Source organism: Manis javanica, chromosome 2, assembly GCF_040802235.1.
Source record: "Manis javanica isolate MJ-LG chromosome 2, MJ_LKY, whole genome shotgun sequence".
In the NCBI taxonomy this organism is placed as follows: Eukaryota; Metazoa; Chordata; class Mammalia; order Pholidota; family Manidae; genus Manis; species Manis javanica.
This window is the reverse complement of record NC_133157.1, coordinates 126,274,451-126,299,412: the sequence shown is the minus strand read 5'-3', so window position 1 is coordinate 126,299,412 and position 24,962 is coordinate 126,274,451.

The following is a 24,962-nucleotide window of genomic DNA, read 5'->3' as shown; positions in this document are numbered from 1 at the left end:
AGACATTAAACTATACATAAAGGAAAAGGGTCAAACATGTGTAACATTAACCATGAACATTTATAACAAATTATTTATGTCTCCAAAAAGTTTAATAATAATCATGCTTGCAACACAAAATGTATACTGTGAGATGTTTTGCCCTCTTCATATTTTATTACTTTGTTTATAAAAAATAGCAATGACAAAGGAAGATTACTTATAAAGCCCTCATTATATACCAGACACTGTTCCAAGCACTTTGCATGTAACAACACAATTACCTTTATATATTCTGATGAAGTAGGTACTATTTTGATTCCTATTTTAAATGTGAGGAAACTGAGGCAGAAAAATATAAATTGCCCATTATTGTAATCCATAGGCTGCTAAATGGATCACCTAATATGCCAATTCAATATACAAGAATTAGCCTAGGTTGAATCCACTGTGGAACTTACGGTTTTGATGACCTAGTGAAAGAGTGACAATATGTTATTTGAGTTGGCCTTCCCTGATACTCTCTTTAAAATAACCTTCCTCTGCCCAGTGTCCAATCCTCTTCTCAGATTTATTTTATCCAGAACCTTTACTGTATAATTTACACATACAGATGTGGCTTTTTCCATTAAAAACATTATATCTCTCTGCACTGGACTACAAACCCCATGAGGGCAGTATTCGTCAGCTGATGCTTGCACAGTGCCATACATGATGTTAGAATAAACAAATGAATGGATGTGTTGGCAATCTTTCCTAATGATATAAATATGAGAGTGTTTACATGCTGTATTTTCTTATATGCAGTTAGCTATTTACCTCAATGTAGTCAGACTTTTATTTAACACTGTAAGATTTTTTTCTTTAATAACTGTTCCTTATCTATAAGTAAGGAGTGTCAATTTATAATTAAGTTTATTTCAGTCTTTGAAAGAAGTTAAATTTGGAAATGTTCTTTGAGCATCCAGAGACCTTCTCTGCCAGTTCTTTGCCAGCATCATGCTCTGCTGGTCAACTTTAACACATCACCCCTACGAGTAACAAAGAAAACAGGAAAGAAAGAAAAACACACTGTTGATCTGTGCCTAATAGCCTTTTTCCTGTGGATATATATGCAAAAAGCTGGTTCTAAATCTAGATCTATAACCATGTCTGTATTTCTATATATGTATCTGTATCTATCTACATCTAATCAGCTTTTTATAATCAAGCTACACCACAGTGATGTTGTTCTACTGTTAACTGGTTTCTGTGATGCAACCAGGCTGAAGGTCCTATCAGAAAGTTCCTTAGATCCATAAGCAAACTGTGCGCATTACATGCCTTAAGAAAATCAGCTTTGACAAGTAAATGCATCATTTTGCTCAGGGCAAAGAGACAAAGTGAGAGTGAGACCAGAAGTGAGAGCTGAAGAGAAAGTCTTTAAGATGCATTCAGTGAAAAAATTAAAGTGACAGTTATGCAGGTGATCAAAACAATATAATAAACTCAAGCACTTATGCTCAGTTAAGTATTTGATGTTTTTGGTCAAATATTTCCAAAAATGCCACCTAAAATTTTACTTGTTCTCCTGTTCACCTCTTCACCTAAGAATTTTTTTTTTCTCTTCAGTGGTTTCAGTGCATCTTTGAGCTTCCTATTCCCTATTTTTCAGATGAAAAACTGCAGTCATTCTCAACTCCTTTATCTCCACTCTTAGGCATTCTGTCTTTGAGAACTGTTCTATGCTTTCTGCCATATTAACTCAGATTTGTGATTTCCTCTTCTTTGTTTTACCAACATTTCCTTTATTCCAAATACGTGAATAGCATGTGAATAGCATTTCCCCCACCTAGTGCCTCCTCTAACTCTCACTTGTCTTTTCCAAATCTTAGTATCATTCAGTGCATGTCTTTTCTGACCACTGCACCTGGCTTTAGCCTCTCCTTCTTTGCTACACACATTTGAAGCTCCAGACATAGTGTGGCACCTCTGCTCTCTCTAAGTTAGCTGGGGAAATATTACCTCCAAAAGAAAAAATATTTTATGACAATTAATTATTAAACAAAGTAGATACACTAGTCTTGTGTGTTTGTTCCATCACTAGTGTTTTAGACTTATTTTCTGGAAATAATCTCAATTACATGTTCATTGTGTCTGGGGCTTCAAACCATTAAAGTTCAGCCTTGATCAGCATTTACTGAGCATCTAATATCCCAAGTCTGTGTCTAAGCATTCCACAGCCATTGCTCTAGCTAAATCTCTCAGTATTCATAGAAAAACTCCAAGTCAAGGACTCATTCTCTTATTTGACAATGGTCTCAGGTACTCACCATTTAAAAACAGCCAAAATGTGTGTCAACTCTTTTTAAACTCCCTGACAATGCTTTCTTTCTGTGTATTTAGAAGTCCTAATGTGATACCTTTTTAAGTGTGGTTTAAATGGGCTTCACAGTTAGACTTCACACTGCAAAAAAGAAACTGTTACACAAATCAAAAACTTTTAAAATTTGGCATTAAAAAGGACCACATCGCAATCAGCATTCAAAGAATTTCAAATTCTTTTTCAGCTACTTTTCTTAGTTCAAACAAACCTGGTTCTTGTCCTACTCAAAATAAATCCATCTTTTCATATTTAGAAATATTGACTCAACCGAGTCTGTACAAGGAACATATTACTCTGATGTGTTAAATGCATTTTCACGTTTACAAAATGATTCACAAGCATATCAGAGGCCCTCTTAAAAGCAAAGCGCTTCTGTGAATCCCGGCAAAAATGAGGGTGTGGCTTCAGTGCTGTAATGCAGCAGCCGTCACGAAGAGGATTAGTGAAAAAGGGAAAGACAGCCAGAGAGTGAAAGTACATGCAGGAGATCTTATCTTCACTGATGAAACTTTTCAGCCTTTGGGTGCCCAGAATATACAATGCAGAGCTTTATAGAGAAATCAAGGGTGAAGCAAGACAAAACAGAAAAAACAAAAGACCACAAACAATACAAATTCATCAGAAGATGAGACTTGCAGCCATGCTTTTGTCTAAGAAATAGCTGACAGTCTGTAAGTACTCTGAAAGCGAAAGTGGTTCCCTTTTAAGTTTTGCAGCTTTGAGGTGATGACAGCTTCCTGCAGATTGGCCTTCAGCTGATCAGATTTCAGCAGCTCATTCAGCTCCAAGGCCAAGTTCTCATCCTATGTAACAGTGGAGGGTTTGCATAGACAAGAGTCCATATAGCAAGTTTTACTGTACAGAAGAACTTCTTGCTCCACCCTCCCTTCTGACTCCTTGGCAGAAACCAGCATGTCTCGTGAGGACCTAATAAGCTTTTCACAATTGCAAGTCAGCATTTTCATTATACATGCATTGGTGCACCAGGACCTGATGTCCATGCTATTAAAACTTAAAATCCCCTGGTGGGACCAGGTCTATACATGATAACTTGCAACATGGAGATGTCACTGGCTTTGGACTTCTTCTATTGTAACTTAATTTACTCAGACAAATCACAAACTTAAGTAGCTAGAAAACTCAACATTCTGTAACATTTCTCTTGTATACTATATTGTGCTTCTCTTCTATGATCACTAAGGAAAACATATTTGGGGGAGAAAATCCTGGAGATTTAATTTTATTTTGCACAATTTCTCCCCAAGAGGCAAGAAAAAAAGTGTGTGTGTGTGTGTGTGTGTGTGTGTGTGTGTGTGTGTGTGTGTGTGTGTTTGAGAAAGAGAGAGAGAGAGAGAGAGAGAGAGAGAGAGAGAGAGAAAGAGGAATGTCTGAGAAAATGTATTTTGCATGTCATATGTCTTTCAATACTCCATATGATGTTTTGCTGCCTCTAAAATTTTACCAGGGTTGCCATCCAGAGGCAACACACTGAATGCAGAGACCACTAACCCCATCTCAGGGCACATGGCTTAAACAGTCACAACTGTTCAGTATTACCCGTGAAGCCTTCTTTGGAAATTGTCACTCACAGGCAAGAGTCCCCGCCTCACAGAGCAAGTCCTCTGAGATTCTCAGTCTCTCCTGCTGAAACTTCATCTTCCACCCCTGCCTCAGGGTCACTCCCAAACAGCAGGGCACCAGACATGGTACCGTGCGAGGAGCCATACCTAAGAATAAGAGGATGGAGTTTCACTGTCGGCTCAAAGCCTTTTTACCTTGGAGAGTTTACAGTAAGTCAGGACCTTGCCGTAATATGATCGTTTGTTGTTTCAGAATGTTAATCGCTCCACTGAGTTATCTTGTTATTTAAAAAATAAAATAACCACATTAAGACAAAGTAACCCACCTTTCCTATGCCACATCGTAAGTTAAACAGTTATTTAATTACCGAATATGTTGGTAATTCTCTTCTGACAGTCCAGGGTTTCACATTTAGGGTTGAAGTCAGGAATAATAATTTTCTGAATTTACTTGAATTCTGGCTGTGATCCTGACTCCCACTTGTTAATTTGTGCAAATCACACACAGGTTGCCTTAGATGTCTTAGTTACTTGCCTATTATTATTATTATTATTATTTGACACATATGGAAGTGGATCTCTCCAGTGTTTTGAAATTAAACTTACAATGTCAACATCACAGCCTGTGACAATGAGGCAAGTTGGGCCATTGTCCACATTTGCTGATTTTATCCCACTGACTGCCTGTCCCGTTCTTCCAGGCTGGCTTGACATGAAGAGCAAACGACGATGGCATTAATCCTTAGGTGAGCAAGGGAGATGGGATTTGAAGTTCTCTCTATCTTCAGACCTTTGCAAAGAGAGTTGTTGAGAGTTATTGTTGCACAGCAATAACCATCAGGACACGCCGTCGTGTTATTCCCTACAGTCAGTGACCCTCAGAACACTAGAGCTTCTTTTGTTCTTTAAAAGTGAGCAGTAGCGACCTTTCTACGGCAAAAGTGAGCAGAAAGGGCAGAGAAAGGAACAGAGAACTGGTAAAAAGAAGAACATAATATATTGTCAACCATAAAAATTTTGCTCACAATGCTTTTTTTCCTGCCACTGGAGAATCTTCATTCTGCTCCCAGAGTTCTCACAGTGAGTAAATAATATTTGAATTACAAAAATGTTGGATAGTATTCTTGGGAGACACTTGAAATCATCATGGAGGAATCCCTTAATATCTCTCAAGACACCTTCAAGAACTTAACCCTTTATCTTTCGGAGATCTGAAGTTTAATACTTTGTTCTTCAAATATAATCACATTCAAATATATATTATTTCCCAATCTACAGCTTTAATTTAAATTATAGCTCTCTTCTCTGTGTCTTTCTCTTGGAGTTCTATTTTGTTTCTCATTTACAAATGACTGCTTCAGATGAATTGTTATTCAACTCAAGTATCTCAGAATTGTCAGAGGAATGATGGTGAATATTGAATAAAGATGTAACTTATTCTGTTTATTGTTTTACTACCAGCTACATAGTTTCGCATCAAATCAAACCTGACTACTGTAAATCACATTCTTGAATAGCTTACTATTTTTAGTTACTTTGCATTTTCACAGAAAAGGGCCAGTGGACCTCTCGACTCTCTAGCATTCTTTCACTCGTCCGAACTACAGAGTTGTGGATAATCTTTGAGTCACTGAAGACATGTTGTATATGTGGGCTTTTTCTTTTCTTTTTCTTTTTTTTTTTTTACCAGAGACTGGTAAAATCGTACTGGCTCCAGAGTTTCAGCCTCATGCCCTAGCCGTAGAGGTCATCAGTAGCATGGAGACAGTTTGGGATATCTCCCAATCAGAAACAAATAACAGCAACTCCTTTGGGAACCCACTGAGCCGATTACAGACCTTCCAGTGAACAGTTAGGCTTTGTAGTGTACCTCCTTGAGAAACAGCTGTTTGTCTAACCTTTGAACTGACTGATACATTAATCTGAAGCATAATTTAGTTCTGTCTGAGCTTCTGGGTATGGCATGAAGAGCTGGCTTGCTTACATTCTACCAGTCTCCAAAATAATACTTTCTGTGCTTGTTTTAATAAAGGCCTTTCCCCTTCCCGATTTAATCATGCATGATGATTTGATAAAGGAATGCCAAAGCTGGTGTATGGTTCCTAACATTCCGGCTCTGATAACCTACCTCTGTCTACCCTCAATCCTGCTGTGAGTTACTGATATTCTTAGGAATCTGTAAAGAAGCCACTTGGGTCTTCAGGGCCTCTTTTCACACCAAAGAGGTTTGCTCAGGGGTTTGCTCTGGTGAGGAGAGGTTAAGAGGAGTGACACATATGTGCCAGCTCTGTGTTGTGACATGGTGGGTGTGTCAGGTAACATGGCAGGATTCTGCAGGGAAGCCCAAGTTGGAGGTCTTCTGCAGTGCAGTCTCCTTGGGCACACTGGAAAAACTTCATAGCAAACAAAACCACCCAGTTTTGTAATTCCTTTATTAAACCTGGATTCCTATCAGTTCAATGGAGAGGATGAGAGAGAACTCCTAGCAACTGGGAAGATACCTGGACAGCAGATACATAACTGGGAGACTATCCCATTCTCCCATGGTTCAAGGCAGAGGGAATTGTAAAAGCAGGATAAAAGAGCTTATTACCTGGAATAGTTTAAAAGGAAAGAGAAAACAGTGGAAGTACATCGTCAGGTGCTCAGAAAACTCAGAGATGCAATAGTCTCAAGGAATCATGAGCTGGTTGGTTTGTTGACTCGCTTTTAAAGGAAACAAGAAAACTCCACTCTGTATGACTGAGAAGGAGCTGAGAGATGATTCAGAAGTACAAAAGAATCCTCAGGCCCTGAGGATGGGATGGTGCAAAGATCAGGAGGTGGAGATTTGGGAGACCTCGAGCCACCTGTCAAATTTGAATCTCAGCTCCTCTGCCATCTAACTCTGGAGCCAGGGGCTCTTTTCTCAACCTCTCTGTGAATTAGATGCTCATCTGTAAAGTGATAACAATCCTGACTCCCTTGTATAAATGTGCTGAGGGTATTAAAAGAGGTAACCCCTGGAAAGAAACACTGCATAGAATAAATCTCAATAAAATTCTAGCTGACTATAGACCTTCCATTCACCAACTGCAGGGCTATGTGCAAGGCATTCCATAGTTCTGAAATTCAGTTGCTTCATCTGTACCATTAAGTGAAGGGACCAGGTAGTATCCAAAATAACTTCGAGCAATGAAATGCCAGGATTCTCCTGAATTTTTAAAGTGTTCACACATCTGCTAGTTAATATTTATAATATCAACAATAATCATCAGTATTTGTATTGTGTTTTTTATGGCTTATACTACATTTTCTCAAGCTTCTTTCTGGTTCTTACAGTAGTCCATCAAGGCAGATATTATTTCATTTACATTTTGCAGATGAGCAAATTGAGGCTTAAGTTTTAATGAGTGTAGAGACAGATCGCTATTTTGTAACTCTGAGATTTATGCATAGCTCAGTTGTAGATCCCTAAAGGGCATAAGACTCCAACTTCCATTGATTAGGGTTTTAGATCTCCATCCTCCATATAATATAAGGAGTTAGATTTGGAGGGTAAATGCATAGGAAATGACTAGATGGGAAGTGCACAGAATGGGCTTTCTAGTTTATAGAAAAAGTTAAAGGTGGCAAGGTGATCAAGTGAAGCAAAAGTATTTTCCTAACAATTTCATGCAGATGAGAAACATCATTCATACATACATGTATAATTTTATATCCTTTTTCTATTATTGCCACGTGTGGGGCAGCAAAACCGACTGAGTTAATTATGTTTTTTTTAAAACAACAACAATGAATTTTCAGGTTATAATGAATATTAGAGCCATACTGCTCTTCCCTTTCCAAAGAATTTATATCTTTTCTTCATTAATGAGGTCAGTGTGGAGTTTGCTGGGTTCAGGGATCCTGCTTACTATTTTCAGGTTGGCACTTCACTGGCCTTTCCCCAACTTCTGTAGAATTGCTTCTAGTTAAAGAGCTCCAAATCCTTCTAGAGGTACCACTGAGAGAAACCTAAGCCATTTGGGGATGATTAGAGAAAAATAAACCACAGAAAGAGATGGATCAAGAGCATGTTGATGTCTGAGTGAGTAAAGGCACCGCCTTTGGAATGGAGTGTGAGCCCTCTCTGCCTCAGCTCACGCCACATGAATTGGTGATGAAGCACCGACCAAGCTCTCCGAAACTGCTGACCCATAAATCATGGCCGACGTGACCGTTTTAAGGCACTAAGACTCAGGGTAGTTTGTTACGTAACAATGGAAGCTGGACTACTTAACAGTAAAAAAGAACCTCAAAGGGTATTAAAAGAGGTAAGCCCTGTTACCTCTTTTAAGTAACAGAGCTCCTTGAGACTAATAGAAAGACTAGCTTGCTGATGTCCACCCTTTGACCCAATGAGAATAAAGTGCCAGTGATTATACACACTGTAATATAGTGATATTTATCCAGTAAGTTCTTTTTAGTGAAAAATGGAAACCTGTCTCATTACAGGTTGACAAGCTCTGTGAAATCCTGAGGACATCACACCTGGACACTGAATTCAGTTTGAGGCCTCTACTCCCCAGACATTTTTGGAAGATGTTCAGAGGAGAGTAACCCCAACTCTGACCCACATCTCCTCCAATGAAGAGATAAAATTAAAAAGAAAAAAAGGAGAAACCCAACAACAGTCTTCCTCACACATAAAACCACAGTGATTAAAGAAGCAAGGTCTGGCTAGAGATAAAAGACAAAGTTTGCAACTAAGGACGTGAAAATAGAGCTCAAGGCCGTGACTGGTAAGTACAGGAAAGGTATGAGCTGAGGCTAGAAATATTTGGGAGTCATTTTATACCAGTAATAGAATGACTTTGAGGTGTTACTAATAAGACAGAAAAAATATATACACATTTGTATGTACATACATACAAATTCATTTATTTCCCAAAAGCCTACATTACTAAACACGGAGCAAAAATGTGAACTTGAGGGAGGAGCAGATTTTACTAAAGGTGGGAGGGGAGAAAGGCGTATTTGTGTTATGATCTTATCAACCCACTTCTTCACTGATTCTTCCCTAATTCTTACTGAGACAAAGTCTACCCCAGACCCCTGCCTCCCCAGTCTTGCTGATCCCCATGTTTCTCCTGGCTGCTGCTCCCAGACAACCTAAAAATAACATTCAAAAACCCTCCCTTTAAATTGTGCAGAGCACTTCCCCCACCACCATTTCCCTCAGCTTCTGTCTACAGACCCCTTGAGGTGGTTGGCTCAGGCATTCTCTGCTTTCTTCAGGTCTGAGTCTTTGCCTCTGGAAATGGATTTGCTGAATTGTACCAACTTCCTAAAAACCTAGCCACTCCAGCCAAGTTTGGTTTTAAATAGCATCGTCTTCTTGCTGTGAATCTATGGCAAGGTTTAGTGTATGAGATGTTTACTATGTAATTTCATTGGAATTGACACCCAGTGGCAGAGTGGGGGGAGGGACTAATAAGCGGAAATTGTAGACCAAAGGACTGTAGCCTTGCGGTTCTCAACTGGGGGAAACTTTGCTCCCCAGGGGATATTTGCTGATGCTGGAGACCTCTTCTGTTACCATGGTAGGGTTGGGGTGAGAGATTGATGCTGGCATCTAGTGGATAGAGAACTGGAACGATGCTAATCATCTTATAAGGCATGGGGCAGATGCTTAAAAAGAATTATCCAGCCCAAAAGGTCAAGAGTGCTAAACTTGAGAAGCCTGGCTTTAGCTGACCCCTGAGAGGTACTGAGGAGCTCTAACAGCTCACCAGAGTTGTCCCGAACTATGTCAGAATGAAAGGGCCCTCATAACCCACCTCCATCAGAAAGTGAGTACAGGCAGGCTGTTCCAGAGGAGGCTGACAGCTAAAGGCTCTTCTGTAGCCACACTTGCCATGCCTGTGGTTCTCTGCTAAAGTATATCTAAGAGCACAGAGAACAAGGATTTCGTGGCATTTTCCTGTGCTACTGAGGATAAAGAAAGAACCCTGCACACCTGACTGGCCTGTGTCCAAGGAACACAACTGACTACACACCTACTGTTTATTGGGTTCTAACTGGTGTGTAAGAGGCTCTATCTGCCACATCATGCTTCATGTACATTTTCTTTTGCATTAGAACCAAAAATATTATTTATTTCTAATTTTTGGAGGGGGCTGTAATGCAAACTAAAACTTTTTTTTAATGTTTTATATACATTATACATCATGCATCCTAATGCTAACCACTCTAAAATATGATACAAATCTCCAAATACTTGAGCAGATCTCTACCTCTGGCCAATTCAGTGCTAAAGCCAATGAAAACACTTAATATTCATTCTATGTTATCAAAAACAAAATGTAGATTTTCCGACATTTGAAACCATAGAATGTAAGAAGTGGAAGGGACCCTTCTGGTCATCTAGTACAGTTTTGCATGCAATCTGCACATGATCCGTGTATCCACAACACCTCTAGCAAATTATGATCTCCTTAATTATCTGCAGTGAAATGCAACTTGCAACCTCAAGTGGTAACATTCCAACTGAAAACATATTTGGGTTTTTATTCTTGATATTAAGCCCCAGATTCCTATCTACACCTTGTTTTCACTGCTCGTAATTATGTTATATGGAGACTTGTTTTCCATATGAACAATGCTGAGAGCTATTTTGTTTCCAGACTATTTCCAAACATTTTCTGTATCAAAATATTTTCCAAACTAAATAGGTCTTTTTCTACCTATTGTAAGTCATGGACTCTGTTTATATTCCTGGCTCCCATGAGCTCTATGATAATCTATTTGGTCCTATATTCCTTTGTCTTTCTCTTTACTAAACAATTTAGAAAAAATTTTTTATTTAGAAAAAAAATAAAAACAGATCGAGAGTAACATTTTCTTTGATGGAACAAATCATAGATTGACGATCCAACAAAACTTCTTTGCTATGTAATATTTTTGCAAATTGTTCAATATCATTTACAAAAATAAACTGTGTTTATTTTTATGTCTACATCAAGAAAACAATGCCTGAAAAATAGTAAAGATAGAGTCAGGAAAAATAAAGAGATTTTGTTTTGTTCACTATTTTCATTAGGGCAGTTTTTAAATTGCTCTTGAATATGTTAGTTATTTCTCTGATATTTTAAATGGATTGAAGCCCAAAGCATACAAATGATATTTGAATGTAATGAGGTTTTTCTTTCTGGAATGTACTCCTTGTTATAAAAATATGAATGATAGTAGAAATGAATAGAATATGTTAATAATTATTCATAATAGTTAATTCTAAGTTTAATAATTAACATAAAATTGGAAAAAGAAATATTTGGCCATGTATAATATGCATATTGTAAAATGACATTGCATAATCAATCCAGAGGTAGTTAATGAGTGCCCATTTGAAATCCCTATTCATTTATGTTTATGCTTATTAGTATATAATAATTAATAAAATAATTGGTGATAAGAAAATGGAGTATGTAAATAGTTCTTTATATGTAAACCCCCAATGGTGACATTTTCTTTGGAAAAATGATTCTTAACATGTCACATTTTTAAGAAGCCAAGGTTAGTACATCCATTTCAGTCTCCAGAATCAACTTTTATGGGTGGATTCAGGACTCTCATTTTTATTAAAAGAAACAAACATGTGCCTCCTCTTTGACTTTAGGAGAATACTAACAGCAATATATTCCTGACATAAAGAGAGAAATCCTTTTCCTTTTTGTTCTAATTTATAGCTGCAGGAAATAAAACTAATGCTCATTTCAATGTCAATGTAAGAGAAAGAATAGACTTAGGATGCCATATTACACAGGACAGGCCAACTGCTACAATAAACAATCCCCAGATCTTAGTAGATTCATCCAATAGAGGTTTGCTGCTGGCAGTGAGATAGTCGAATACAGGGTGGCTGTGGGGAGGAAAGACCATCCCCTAGGCCTTGAGGTCTCTCTCCCACACTATCCCCCTGGCTCTGTACTGTATTGTAACCTTGGGTTATCCTGGTCTCTGTTCTCCAGTTCGCAGGGAGAACAGAGAACAAAGAGGACCATTCAGGATGATGGAGGGCTATCCAAAAGGAGCAGAATGGCCTGAGGGTCTCCCTCTCATGTACCAGCTCTCTTCTGGTTATCACTGACATGACACCCACGGGGACAGCTGCCACCAGCATGCATTCCACACCCTGGTGCCCCATTGGTTTCCCTGTCCTTTTTAAACCTAGCACACAAATCACTCTGTGGATGAAGTATGAGTGAGCTAAATTTTTTATTATCTTAGGTTACCTGATAGCATAGACAGTAAGTGAGACAGGAGGAGAGGAAATGGCATTGCTGGAGGAGGGAGAAATTGATACAGTGCTTAGTCAGAACTGACTGAAATGCAGAAGAGAAAATGACAGAGTAGAACTGCTGAGAGGAGGTAAGTGCAAACACTCTCATTCAGCTTGCTCATCTAAAAGGTCTCCAAAAGGAGTGAATGACAGGCCAAGGCAAGGCCACTTTAACATGGATTTTTACCATGTTTTATCCTCACTGTTAATTATAATATGATCTGTCTCAACCTGAAAAAAAAGCTGACTCTGTATTTTTCATTCTCTGTAAGTTTCACCCAACAGAACATGTGAAATAGTCTGAAAACAAAAACCCTCACCTGGTGCGCCAAAAAGTGCTTTAGTTAATTGTGCTCTAAATACTCATGCATATCTTAGTATTATCCTCTGTGTTAGAGCCTAAGGCATGGATCTAAGTGCTCTGCTCTTGGAAAAGTCCACGCCCAGGCCAGTGAGGGACACAGGGGGCCCTGCGATGCCACTCGCTACGGGGCTGCGTGTCTTCTAACAGGCCGAGAACAGATAACACCCGGCTGTGCAGAGCCTCTGTTTTCTTGGCAAGTAGGGCTTTTCTGAAAGGTTTGCATGAGCAGCCCCTGAAAGAGGAAAGGAGGGGAAATTTATTCAGTTTCTTCCAGTCTTCCGTTTCTCATTGTCAAAAGGCACCCTATGGAGAGGCAACTTGCTCACACTTTCAAATACGTCACTCAGGCCCTGATCAGCTTCTCAGGCAACTAAATATCATGTTGTTTGTTGAGACATTTCCTCCTAGTGTAGGAACAGACAGGAAAATCAGCATGGATAAGCTGTAGAGCAAGACAGAGAGAAAGAGGCAGGCAAAGGGGAGTGAGAGAGTCGCAGTGTTTATGACCCACACAGGCTGCATTCACACGACTCATAACCATCTGTGTCCTACAGTGAGTCAGCTCATCGCCGAAGTAACCACAAGGTGAGCCCGCAGAGCTACAAATAAGCTCGAGCCAGAATTACACTCATCACTGGATCTTCACCCCCATTGTAACTGGCGAACCACGGTGGTGTTTGGAGTCTCCAGGTCTCAGTGTCATCTAGAACTCCATACCTAATATTCTTTTAAAATTCTGTATGCTTCCTATTCACCAGAATGCAGTTATCCTGGCTATATGACTCTCCAGAGGAACAATTGGAGGAATGTTTACTGCGTATACTTTCTGTGGAATTGTAGGGTCCCTGCTCCAGATAGCCCAGGCTCCCCTTCCAAGCATCTGGGTGTCTGGCACACTTACATTTGGAAACTGGTAAGTAGCTATAACTTTTCATTGCAATAGTTGTAATTAGCCTTCTGCCAGTCTGCTCTTGGTTTTTTTTCTACTTACATGAAATACAGAGCACCCTATTCAGCTGTGAATGTGTCTCACTTCATGGTATACCAGGAGTACAGTGATCTGTTAACTTCGACCCAACCACTCATGTGATGATTAGATCTATCTTGGTACTGTTGATTAATTGCTGTTACTTGTATTCTGTCTTTCCAGAATCCCATGTTTCCTAGAGACAATAGAGTGTCCAGGCCATTGTTTGAGTTCCCTATCAAATACCGCACCCTTCAGAGGACAGTCTCTACCAAACCATTAAAGATTCAGGTAGGGAACTCAGCCATATGGTGTGTTTTCAAACTGTACATAAAAACATCATTATAACATTCTCATATACTAGAACTTTCTCCTCATTTAACATTTTGCTAAGGAAGGTCTTGTCTTCGCACATACTTGCATATTCCTGGCTAACACTGAGTCCAGAATTCTGGAAGCAAACATAGAAAATTATTAGGGCCAACTCCTGTAGACCTTTCTAAAATATTAAGTCCTGGATAATGAGTCCTGAGCCAGTCCAATCCTATTCCATCTCCCTTCCCAAGCTAACAAGACTCAAGACCAGGATCCATACATTCTGTTTTCCTGCCACTACATAGACAGGCACTGACATGACTTTTCCAGAACAGGTTATTTCTGCCTGGAGTATAGCTTTGATTTCCACTTTCAAGACTGTGCTGAGACCTGACTTTGGTTATAGTCTGTAGGCAATGTGGGGTTATGGCATATATCAAGAGGAATATGTGTCTTATTATAAGACATCTACCTCATGTGACATTATTGCATAGTCTCTGGGCAAGAGGAGAGGGAATATCCTGTTCCCTTACTCATCACTTAATTTAGTTAATTACTCATTTAGTCAATTTTGTAAAACCCCCTTTCCCAGATTAAAAAAAAACTCACTAACAATCAAATGTTGAACTATTTAATCATTTGTAATATACTTTCTGTGGTCATGATCTTATGATTGGAATCAATATAGGTATGTTTTGGGTGCACTATTTCCGTTATTCTGTTTATCCAATATGAACAATATGAACATATCCAATATGAGCAGGGAAGGGCTGAAATTCAGGGTTCTGTACTGTCAAGTTCAACCACACATTGCTCCATAGAAGTCTCAGTGCCACTTTGTCAAAGTCCTAACTTTGTTAAAGAAAAACTACCAAGGCTGCAAATTTAGTGTCCTCTGACCTTCTGAGCATGTACTAATTTAGAAAGTATTGTCCCTGACTCTTTCAAAGAATCTAATATTTAACGTCTGTACTGGTGACATAAATAATTTTTTCACATTACAAACTCAATAAATAACATGATTCTGAAAACGATGAAGTTCCCTTCCAATGCCTCGTCCCCCACCTGCACATGGTAATTAACCACAGGCTGACACTTAGGTAACTATGACAGCACTTTAATGCAAGCAGATTTTGTTTTCAGAGAGCTGAGTAACTTAACTCCAAAGCCCCATTTGGAAGCACCAACTGTGTTGACCTTGGCATTCTAGAAAATAGAGCCCGAGGCAAAGAATAAAGAGCTGACAGTTAATTGGGAAGTTAAACACCAGACTTGAGAGGCAAGAGGAACAAAATGCAACTGAGTCAGGAAATAGTCAGCAAAGGACTTGGAGAAACTACAAATTTTGTAAACCCCCCTTTCCCAGATTAAAAAAAACCACTAACAATCAAATGTTGAACTATTTAATCATTTGTAATATACTTTCTGTGGTCATGATCTTATGATTGGAATCAATATATGTGATTTTTGGGTGCATATTTCCATTATTCTGTTTATCCAATATGAACAAAAAACCTTTTTACACATGAAAGCAGCAGATGGCACATATTTAAGAGGAAATCATCTAGTCCCTGAAACGGATACATCTTCCAGGTCATCTAAGTTAGGAAGAGAGTAGTTTCTGTTATATGTGTACATATACTGTACATATTTGTGTTTCTGTTATATATGTGTATATGTACATGTATGTATATATGCACAAGAATAGACATTTAAACATGTCAAATTATACAGGAAATGTCTATATTAATGATTTACATGGTGATTCATCAGAAGTGCAAAATCAATAAAATAGGCACTTTCCAGCTGTTCCTATCATCTTCGAAACCTATCTCAAAATGACCCTCCCTTTTTGCTGCCTACTTCCTTAGCACATTTAGCATCATTTTCTCTGTTTCCCAGCTCTCTCCCCAGCTGGAAGATCAGAGATGGCATTTTTCATCTACACTTATACTTAAAATGGTAACTAGAATCTACAATGTTTTAATAAAAGGATGACTGAAAATAATGACAGTTTTTATTTTCAACTGCCTCAAGCTTTTGAGCCTTGCACTTTTTATCTTTCTCAATTATTCCGCAGATATTTGTCCAGACATCCTGAGTCTTTATATTTTATACTCTATTCTATTAAAACATTCTTTCAAGAAAGGAGCTGAAACATAGTTTTACTTAAATGTAAGTGAATTAAAACAGTTTAAGGATAACATAGTACATAATAAATATAGATTTCTCAATTTGATGTCTGTTACAACTACAAATACCTTGAAAAATGCAAAAAATGATAATCTAAAAAATTAGTTTTGGAAGTATAGTTATATACTGGTTTCTGTCTGAGTGTGCATGTGTGTGTGTGTGTGTGTGTGTGTGCGTGTGTACGTGTGTATGGAGAAATTAGTTTTCCCTAAACCGGAGAATTAGAATGTTTCATGAAATTAATGGAAAGAGTACCTTAGAAAGAATAAAGGGAGGCCTGGATAAATTAAAGATTTTATCTTCAACCAAACTGGAGTAATTGGCTAAATTAACTTGTCTTAAAAAGACACGTACTGAGACACTGCAAAATAAAGAAAAGATAAAAGGAAATTAGAGAATGTAATATGGCATATACACAGCAATTGTTAGAAGCAAAGGGGTGACAGAATCCCAGTGTGGAGGGGAGAAAAGGTTTACATGTATATAAGTGACTAAATGTGCTAGTTCATTATGTGAAAACAAGCCTTAGCTTCTTTAAACTGACATATGGACAAGAATCTTGCATTCAAATTTTCTCCCAAATCTTATATGGAAAAAAGTCAAGACATAAAAGTAAAAACATATAAATACGAGAAATGGTTGCACCTACCCTTGCAGCCTATCCAAATTGCCCCAAAAGTATGTTCTTTGCAGACACTTATATATAAGTATGTGCCTAGTAAAGCAGATTTATTAGCAAACAGTCTAAGGTTTTTAGATTTTTCAACCATTTCCTGATACTTGTTTTTTAGCCTCAGTTCATGAATTGTCATTACAATTGTCCAGACACTATTTGGGCAAAACTGAAGTGGCATTCATGAATCATTATATGGTAGCATAAATTACTGAGAAATATTTTTATACATGATTTTCTCCAAGAATCCAACAAAGTGGAATGAATATGAAGAAAGAAATAGTTAGAACTGTGTTTCTTAATACTCCTCCATAAAAATGATTCAGCATATGCCTTAGAATTTGGACTATTCCCCTGTCCTAGGATCATGTCTGATGTCTATCTCCTAAACTCAGCAAGGAAGAACAATTAAAATATTCACTATTTGGTTATTACAACACTCCTTGCTGCTCTTAATTGACAAATTAATTAAATATACTCTTGTCTTTATTAGAATGATTATTGACTACAAATAAAAGAAAGGGTGTTTTGATTTCACATATCTCAGAATGTGTAGGACAGAAACCATCTTGGTTATCATTTTAAAAAACACTTATGATAAATTAAAGCATTACAAAAGGAAAATCATAACCAATTTTTTGCATTTATATATATATATATATATATAATTAATTTAACATCTAGTCCTTACCTGTAAAATTACCATCCTAATAATCATACTTTCTCCCTGCCCTTTCTCTGATGCTTATGACCCATGAACATGTTCCTTTCTGGCAGTTTTCCCAAGAATCATATCATTCCTGTGTATTTCCCTTGTGCAGGTACTACAATGGTAGCTTCTGGAAACAATGACTCAGCTTTGCAGTCTAATGTTTTCGTGACTCTAATAATGAGAATTTCAGTTTAAGGTGGTATCACAGCATTACGGTGAGAAAGCTAACATGACACTTTTGTTTAGGGCTGACATTCCAGAAGAAAACCTGTGAATCGAGTATTGCTGTCATGATATGAAATATCCCAGCTTTCTAGTAGAACTTAATTAAATGTTAACTTAGAGAGAGTTCAGTCAGCTTCTGCCAGGTTCTTATGATGAATACTGGATTACAAAGTTATATGGGGGGAGAAGAAATTTGTATGTATAACAAAAAATTTTCAGCCAAAGACACCGTACCCATTACTGCACATGTGGGATACGGCAGCATTAGTCTCAGTGAGGTTAGGTCTGCTGCGATCACACCTGAACTCTGAAAACACTCCCAGTGGTGGTGTTAGGGACGAACCGTAAGAGGAAAGTGTTCAAAATATTTCTGTTTTCTAAACTTCCTTCTCATCCGGGCTGGGTAATGACTTGCTGCCGACTGTAACAGTATCCCCAAATCATTTCATATTCAATATGGAATCATTCATTTAAATTTTTCTTGACCTGCTTTTGCCTTAAGTCAGGGTATCAGCAACAGCAAGGAGACTGAATTCCCCTCCTTGAAAGGGGAGAAATATCATTCACATAATTTGTACATCTCTCAGGGTATTGTTAAGGGTGTTGATCGAAATGAGGCTTGAATATTCTAAAAATTTGTTTAAATAAACTTTTTTTTCAGTCGGACTGGGAATTAGTCTTTTCTGTTCTCCTGTATATTGATTACCTTTTACATCAGGAACTGATTTCAGAGACAGTACAAATACAATCCAAGTTTCATGACAGCTAGAGCGGGGACAGAGAAACGCAGGCAGGGGCAAGTCTCCACGGATGAAGTTGGCAATTCATGTGAATGTTGAATGCCCACTAGGGTCTATATAGGCAGAGGTGTGCATGGATGTGTTATGTTCCAGGCACGATTATGGCTCGATAGTATATGGTGTTAATTTTTTCTTTTGGGTTGCAATGAAAAGTCAGAGAGTTTGAATGAAGCTGGATTTTACCATTCTCTGCACGTCTGTTCAGGAGGGTAACCTTCATTATTGAATAAATACAGGGAGAAAGCAGCTCTGTAAAACACACTAATGACTTTCCACTCTGTTAGGAAGAAGATAAATGTCTGCATCTCTGCATGGTTTTACATTTATTTGCTAAAGTGAAGATGACGATTAAAATAACGAATACATACTATTCACTAAATGCTGCGTATGAGTCCCCTTCTCTAACATATGAAGTAAATACTGTTTCCAGCTTCATATAAAGAGGAAACACACAAGCAAAAAAGGGAGTAGTGATCTTTTCAAGGTGACACAATGCCAACTATCTGGCTCACCTGAACACCCTAACGTTTAACTACTGACCATACTCCCTGATGCGTGAAAGACAGCATTGCCTGGTGCAAAATCTGTAGGTTACCACCTGTTTTCCTTCAGCTTACTCTACACAGAAGACCATATAATCCAAGGATGTCAAAGATAACATGACTGCAATTAGAGTTCTGGCCAGAAAAGCAGGAGGCCAGGAGCAGAAAGAGCCTTCATATATGTGTCTCATTGGAAAATTGCTGGTTGATGTAACAGTGACCGGTCTACAATACTGACTTCCTCACATAGTCTCCAGGTATATGCATGCCAGTGGTTCCCCACCCTGGAGTACATTTTATCACTTGGTCTACTTAGAGGAGAGAAAGGTATGTTTTTAAAAAACAATGCAGAAACCGTGTGCCCAGGGCCACCGAATATTTGGCCTGGGTGTGACCTGGGTGTTGGTGTTCTTTAAACTTTTCCAAGTGATCCAAATGCACAGCCAGTATGGAAAACTAGTGACATACACCAAAATATTTTTAGCCTAATGGGAGGACAATCTCTTGCACTGAATTTTCTGAGGATGGTTGGGAAGCCAGAAAGAAAGACCATGGAGCCGGATTAATCCCTTCTGAGGGCCCTCAATTCCATCATAAGTCCTGCATCTACCTAAGTGGCAGGCACATGCTTCCTTTAAAGACTACTTAGCTTCCACAGAATAGAAGTAGACACAGCCTTGGGCAGGACCAGGATCCATTTGGTAAAAATCAAATCAAGACCTGTGAATTCTCAGAAATGAGTAACAGATTCCTCTACCTGTATTTAAGGTAGAAAATATTAGGTTGAAAATTTCTTGTGAATATTTTTACACATCTAGGTATGTATATGCATTTTTACACCTGTAGAAACAAATGATGTGATTAAGCAAGTTAGTAAAACGTGATATATTTTATCCCTTATTGAAAATTTATAATGTGCAATAAAAAAATTTTGGTTGTTTGAAGTTAAAAATTGTAGTTAATGGTAAATTTCCCAAGGTAATTTGGCACTGAAACCCTTTTTACATGAGAGCTAACTTATATTCTGAGGAATCAGTAGGCTATGGAAATAATATTGTTCAAAGCATACATAAATGATACAGAAAGTCACTCAGGTGCCACACTATAATTAATAATAATCATCACATTGCATTTTGTTGCAAACTTCTGAGTAATGATGATGATTTGCTTAAGAGTCTCTAGTTCATGGATAATGAAATGAATTTTCTAAGTAATTGCAGGATTTATTTCAGTATGCTATTAAAATTGTTGAGAAAAGTAGAAATGACACTCACCTGTGAGTTCAATGGAATGGTCTTAGTTATGAGAGTCTGAAAAGGCTGGGTATATATCTCACATAAAAGATCACAGACCTTGTGGAATTTTTTTTTAATTCTTGCTGTTGTATTCACTGATTATCTGTTATTATTAGTGTGGCCACTGGACCAAAAAAATGTATTTAACATTTTTTCCATTCAGCTTGAATGAATGCTTCCTATTATTAACATTTCTTCGTGATACAGCATACTTTTGCAATGAGTTTTACAGTCCTGAATCAAAGTCATTGAATGCCATACTGCTCAAATTCTTCAGTGAATTTCTGTAATATTACAGAAATTAGTAACATTAAAGCCATTGAGTTTGAATATTGAAATTTAATCAGGAACATATGGTGTCAATTCTTAGGTAAAACATTGTTTAATAAGTTCTTAGAACTATTGAATTCATTTCTAAATTCCTTCCAAGTCTTAGCAACACTTTTCCAAATACAGTTCCAAATTACTTTTCCAGGGTATTACAGATATATTCACCTTCTGCTCAGAAAGCCTACTTTGTATCTCTGAAAGCCCTCTGTACCTTTTCCTGGTTCTGTAACGTCTTCTGGCTTATTCTGTAACTGTAAGAAAAGACTATAAACTCCCAGAGGACAGACACTAACTTTTGGTCCTCTACTGTGCCTAGCTCATTGACTTTCAAAACGATGATACTCAGTAGATCTTTTAAATTTAATTGAAATGAAATCATTGTGACCTAAGTATGTGGAAATTTTCTGTAGCACTAGTAATGAATAGATCACAAAAAGCCTATATTTGGAACTTAGCCTTTAATTTTATCTGTCCTTAAAACACAATCATCAGCCTAAGTATATTTGCACCTGCCTACAAAGGACATGTTTCTATCGAAGGATCCCCAGCAGTATACTTCATGACCTTAGCCAAAATTTATCTATGTTTGTGAATAGATACAGCAACTTTTTAGATTCTGGTGGGTCTTTTATTTTATTCTTTCAGGAAAATATTAGCTATAGGAAATAAGATACTGTATGTATAAAGGGTGAGACAATGTGACAGCTTGTTGTAGCTAGCCACAGAACCAAACTGGTTTAAAATTTTTATCCTAAATAAGATCTGATTACTTAGTTAAATAGTAAATCTGTAGTAACACTACTGATCTAAGAGCATACATTTCTGGTCAGAGTAAATATAAAGCATACCTACAATCTAAGTAACATTGCATATGATTCTCTTCTGCTCCAGGTGATGTCTTGAATTTACATTAGTTTGTATATTAACTGTGTAAATAGAAAAATCAGTCATGAGGTTGAGCTATACTGGCTCACTGTAGCTTGATATTCTGGAGAAAATGCTTAGCATATGCTTGTTTCTTCATGAATTTTGAATTACATATTCTTTAAAATTTATCCAAAGGTTTATGTGTTTATTATTTTTATGCTGCCTTAATATTCTTAATATACATAAAATTACTTTGTATTTATTTAAGTATATCTATTTTTTAATTCTCTTATCTTTTTGTGTTACATTATAACTAAGGTAGATAATTTTTATAATGAAAAGATAATAGTATCTCTTTCCAGAATCTAATAATATGTATACAAATATATTGTTTTACTTCATGAGCATTGATATCACAAATGGATTAGCAAGATTTTATAAGTGGGGAGACTTTTGGTTATAATTTGTAATCACCAAAAATTGTATTGTTCACCCAGAGGAAATTTTGGTGGTGTAATGGAGTGCTATTAAAAATTATTCAGAAAAAAGAAGCAGTAGACAAAACTGAGACCTATTACTCTAAACTCTAATTCTTATGGTGCTACACAGTGATAGGAATTAGAATAATTCCAATAAGCCTATCAAATTCTCTGTTTATGGTCATAGAAATACTCCTCTAATTTAATAAATAATAACATATAACTGAAGAAAAATATAATCTTTGGTTTAAGACAATGGTAGAAAATATCAAAAGAAACCAAAAGAATGTTACATATCAATTTTCTGTTCTATAATGAAAAATAAACATGGCATAGTACTGTTAACAAGGTTTCTTTACTTTCTAAGATCATATAGCACTTTTAAGAAAAAGTTAATTATAACTGCAGCATAACACAAGGCAATATACTTTTGTGATCAGAGTAAATATCCAGTGCACACAGAGTAATTTAGAATGTAAATAGTATTATCACTGAATGCCAGTTATGCATCAGTAGAAAGAACATTGTGGGAGTTGTATAGAAAACTGAATAAAACCATTTCCTTTACAAGACACATCTATTTACATCGATTTTTCTTAAAGAAGTTCAGACATTTTAGACCAAACAAAAATCTTTACATAGTATCCTTTGGGGAGAAGTATGTATTAATGCCCCTCATTTTATGGAAGAAGAAAATTAGTCCCAGCTTAATGTCATCAACTGAATCAACAAATTCTTCAGTATAAGAGAGCAACCTCTGGGGTAGTCTCCATGGGATAACTTTGTGTTTGTAAATTCTGAGACATAATTTTAAATTTTACCCACAAGGCAGATCTCAGGTGCCATTCTTGCTATTTTAATAGATGCAGAAATAGTTTTGCTGTGAGATTTTACCCCTTTCCTTTGTGTAACTCACCAAGGATAAAGGAAGAAGAGTCTTTGTAGTCTTAGTGTATAATACTCTGAGAGGGGAACCCTTCAGGTAGCTTAAGTTATTGTAGAAAAGAGAGATTCCACCTTTGGTAATGGCAGAGTAACTTCTACTTGACTAACCCTTTTATGGCTATCCCACAATGACAATGATAATTTCTAGGCAAAGTATTAGGATCAGTTATTTGGAGGCACTGGATGATTGATTCTTGAAGATTTGCATAGAGAAACATTTCAGTTTATATTATTTCTACTTCAGAGGACTCCCAGATATTAACTGGATGATCAACTCAGTCAGAAAGTTGCATTCTTTCTGATTTATGGAATCCAAGGACAGAATTCAGGGCTGACAAAGTGGTTGAACATGCTTGTGTGTGGGGAGGAGGGGAAACACAGAAAAGAGGTAGACAGAAAAAATCATCCCAAAATCTTCATACCCTCTGCAAACTGGATTGTAAACCCATAGGGGGAGAACGCAGGCCAACAGAGATCAAAAGCTGGAAGTCTAAAGGACCTGAGAGAGATTTTATTTGCTGCCCAAAACAGGGGAAATAGAGTTTGGAGTCTGAGTGCAAACATGTGAACTACCTGCAAGAATAAAGTCAGCATTCTTAAAGGTAGAAAACAGAATCTAGAATCTCTACAATGCACTTGCCACAATATTCAGTATATGATACAATTTTCTAGATGTGCCAATAAGCAGGAAAAAGTGACCTGAGTCAGGAAAAATATGTATTTGGGAGAAACAGACCCCAAGATGAAACAAATGTTGGAACTAGAAGAAAAATTCTTTGTAGCTTGTAAAAAATACGCTCAGAGTTTTTAAAAAATATCACAATGTAGAAAATTTGAAGGAGACCTACATGCAAAAAGTAACTGAATTTTTGTGAAAAAAAAATTGACTAAAAAAAGCAGTGAAATAAACCTCCAGTCCAAGAGGGTTTCACTGGTGAATTCTGTTAAACATTTAAGGAATGAATAATACCAGTCTTACACAGATTTTTACTAGATAATCATTTCTAACTTATATGATGAGATTAGCATAACCTCATTAGGAAAACATGATTAAAATACTATAAGAACAAATAAAATTATGACTTTCATGAATATGGTTTTAGAAATCCTTAATACAAGATTGACAGCTTAAACCCAGCAATATGAAAAGCTAAAACAAATACAAAAAATGATATTACAACATGAACATATGGAGAGGTTGGGTTCACCCCAGAATGCAAGTTTTTTCAAATACTCAGATTCAATCAAATTTATCATAAACACAGGATGAAGTAAAAAAGATGCAATTATTTCAATAAAGTAAAAAACATTTGCAAAATTCACCATCTATCCAAGGTTAAAAACTCTTAATTAAGAAATAGGTTGTGGGTTTCTTTTTTTTGAAATTTTACTTTTGCTTTACAGATTTTGAGGGTATATAATTCGTGATATGCAATACAATTGTCAGATGTTCCTGGTGGGTTACAATTGTTAATGTAATAACTATTATGATTATAAAGTGTCTTTCTATTTCCAGTAATGAGTTTAGGTTCTCAGCCTACTTAGTTTGACATGAGTGTGGCAAGATCAGATTCTTTCTGGTTTCTATTTGCTTTCTATATCTCCCTCTCCTCTAATGACTGCAGTTGCGTGTATAACAGTCCTTTTTATTATGCCTTATGGTCTTTTATGCTTTATCAATTTTTTAGTATTACTTTTGCCTTACTAGGCTTCAATCTGGAGATATATATACTATATATATGAAATTAAACATCATATATATTAATAATCACATATATTTGTATATTACCACATATTAATTATGGATTTATTTATGAATATATATATTTATGTACATTTTTTAACAACCCATTCTCTTCTGTTGTTAAATACACCTGTTAGGCTAATTCCAGTTACTGATTTTTCAGTTCTAGAAAATCCATTTGCTTATTTGTAATAGTTAATGAAATTCTCCTTATCACTTAAATTCTTAAACCTATTAATCCCTGGCATTTCACTGTCTGCATCTGATAACTCTAGTATCTGGATT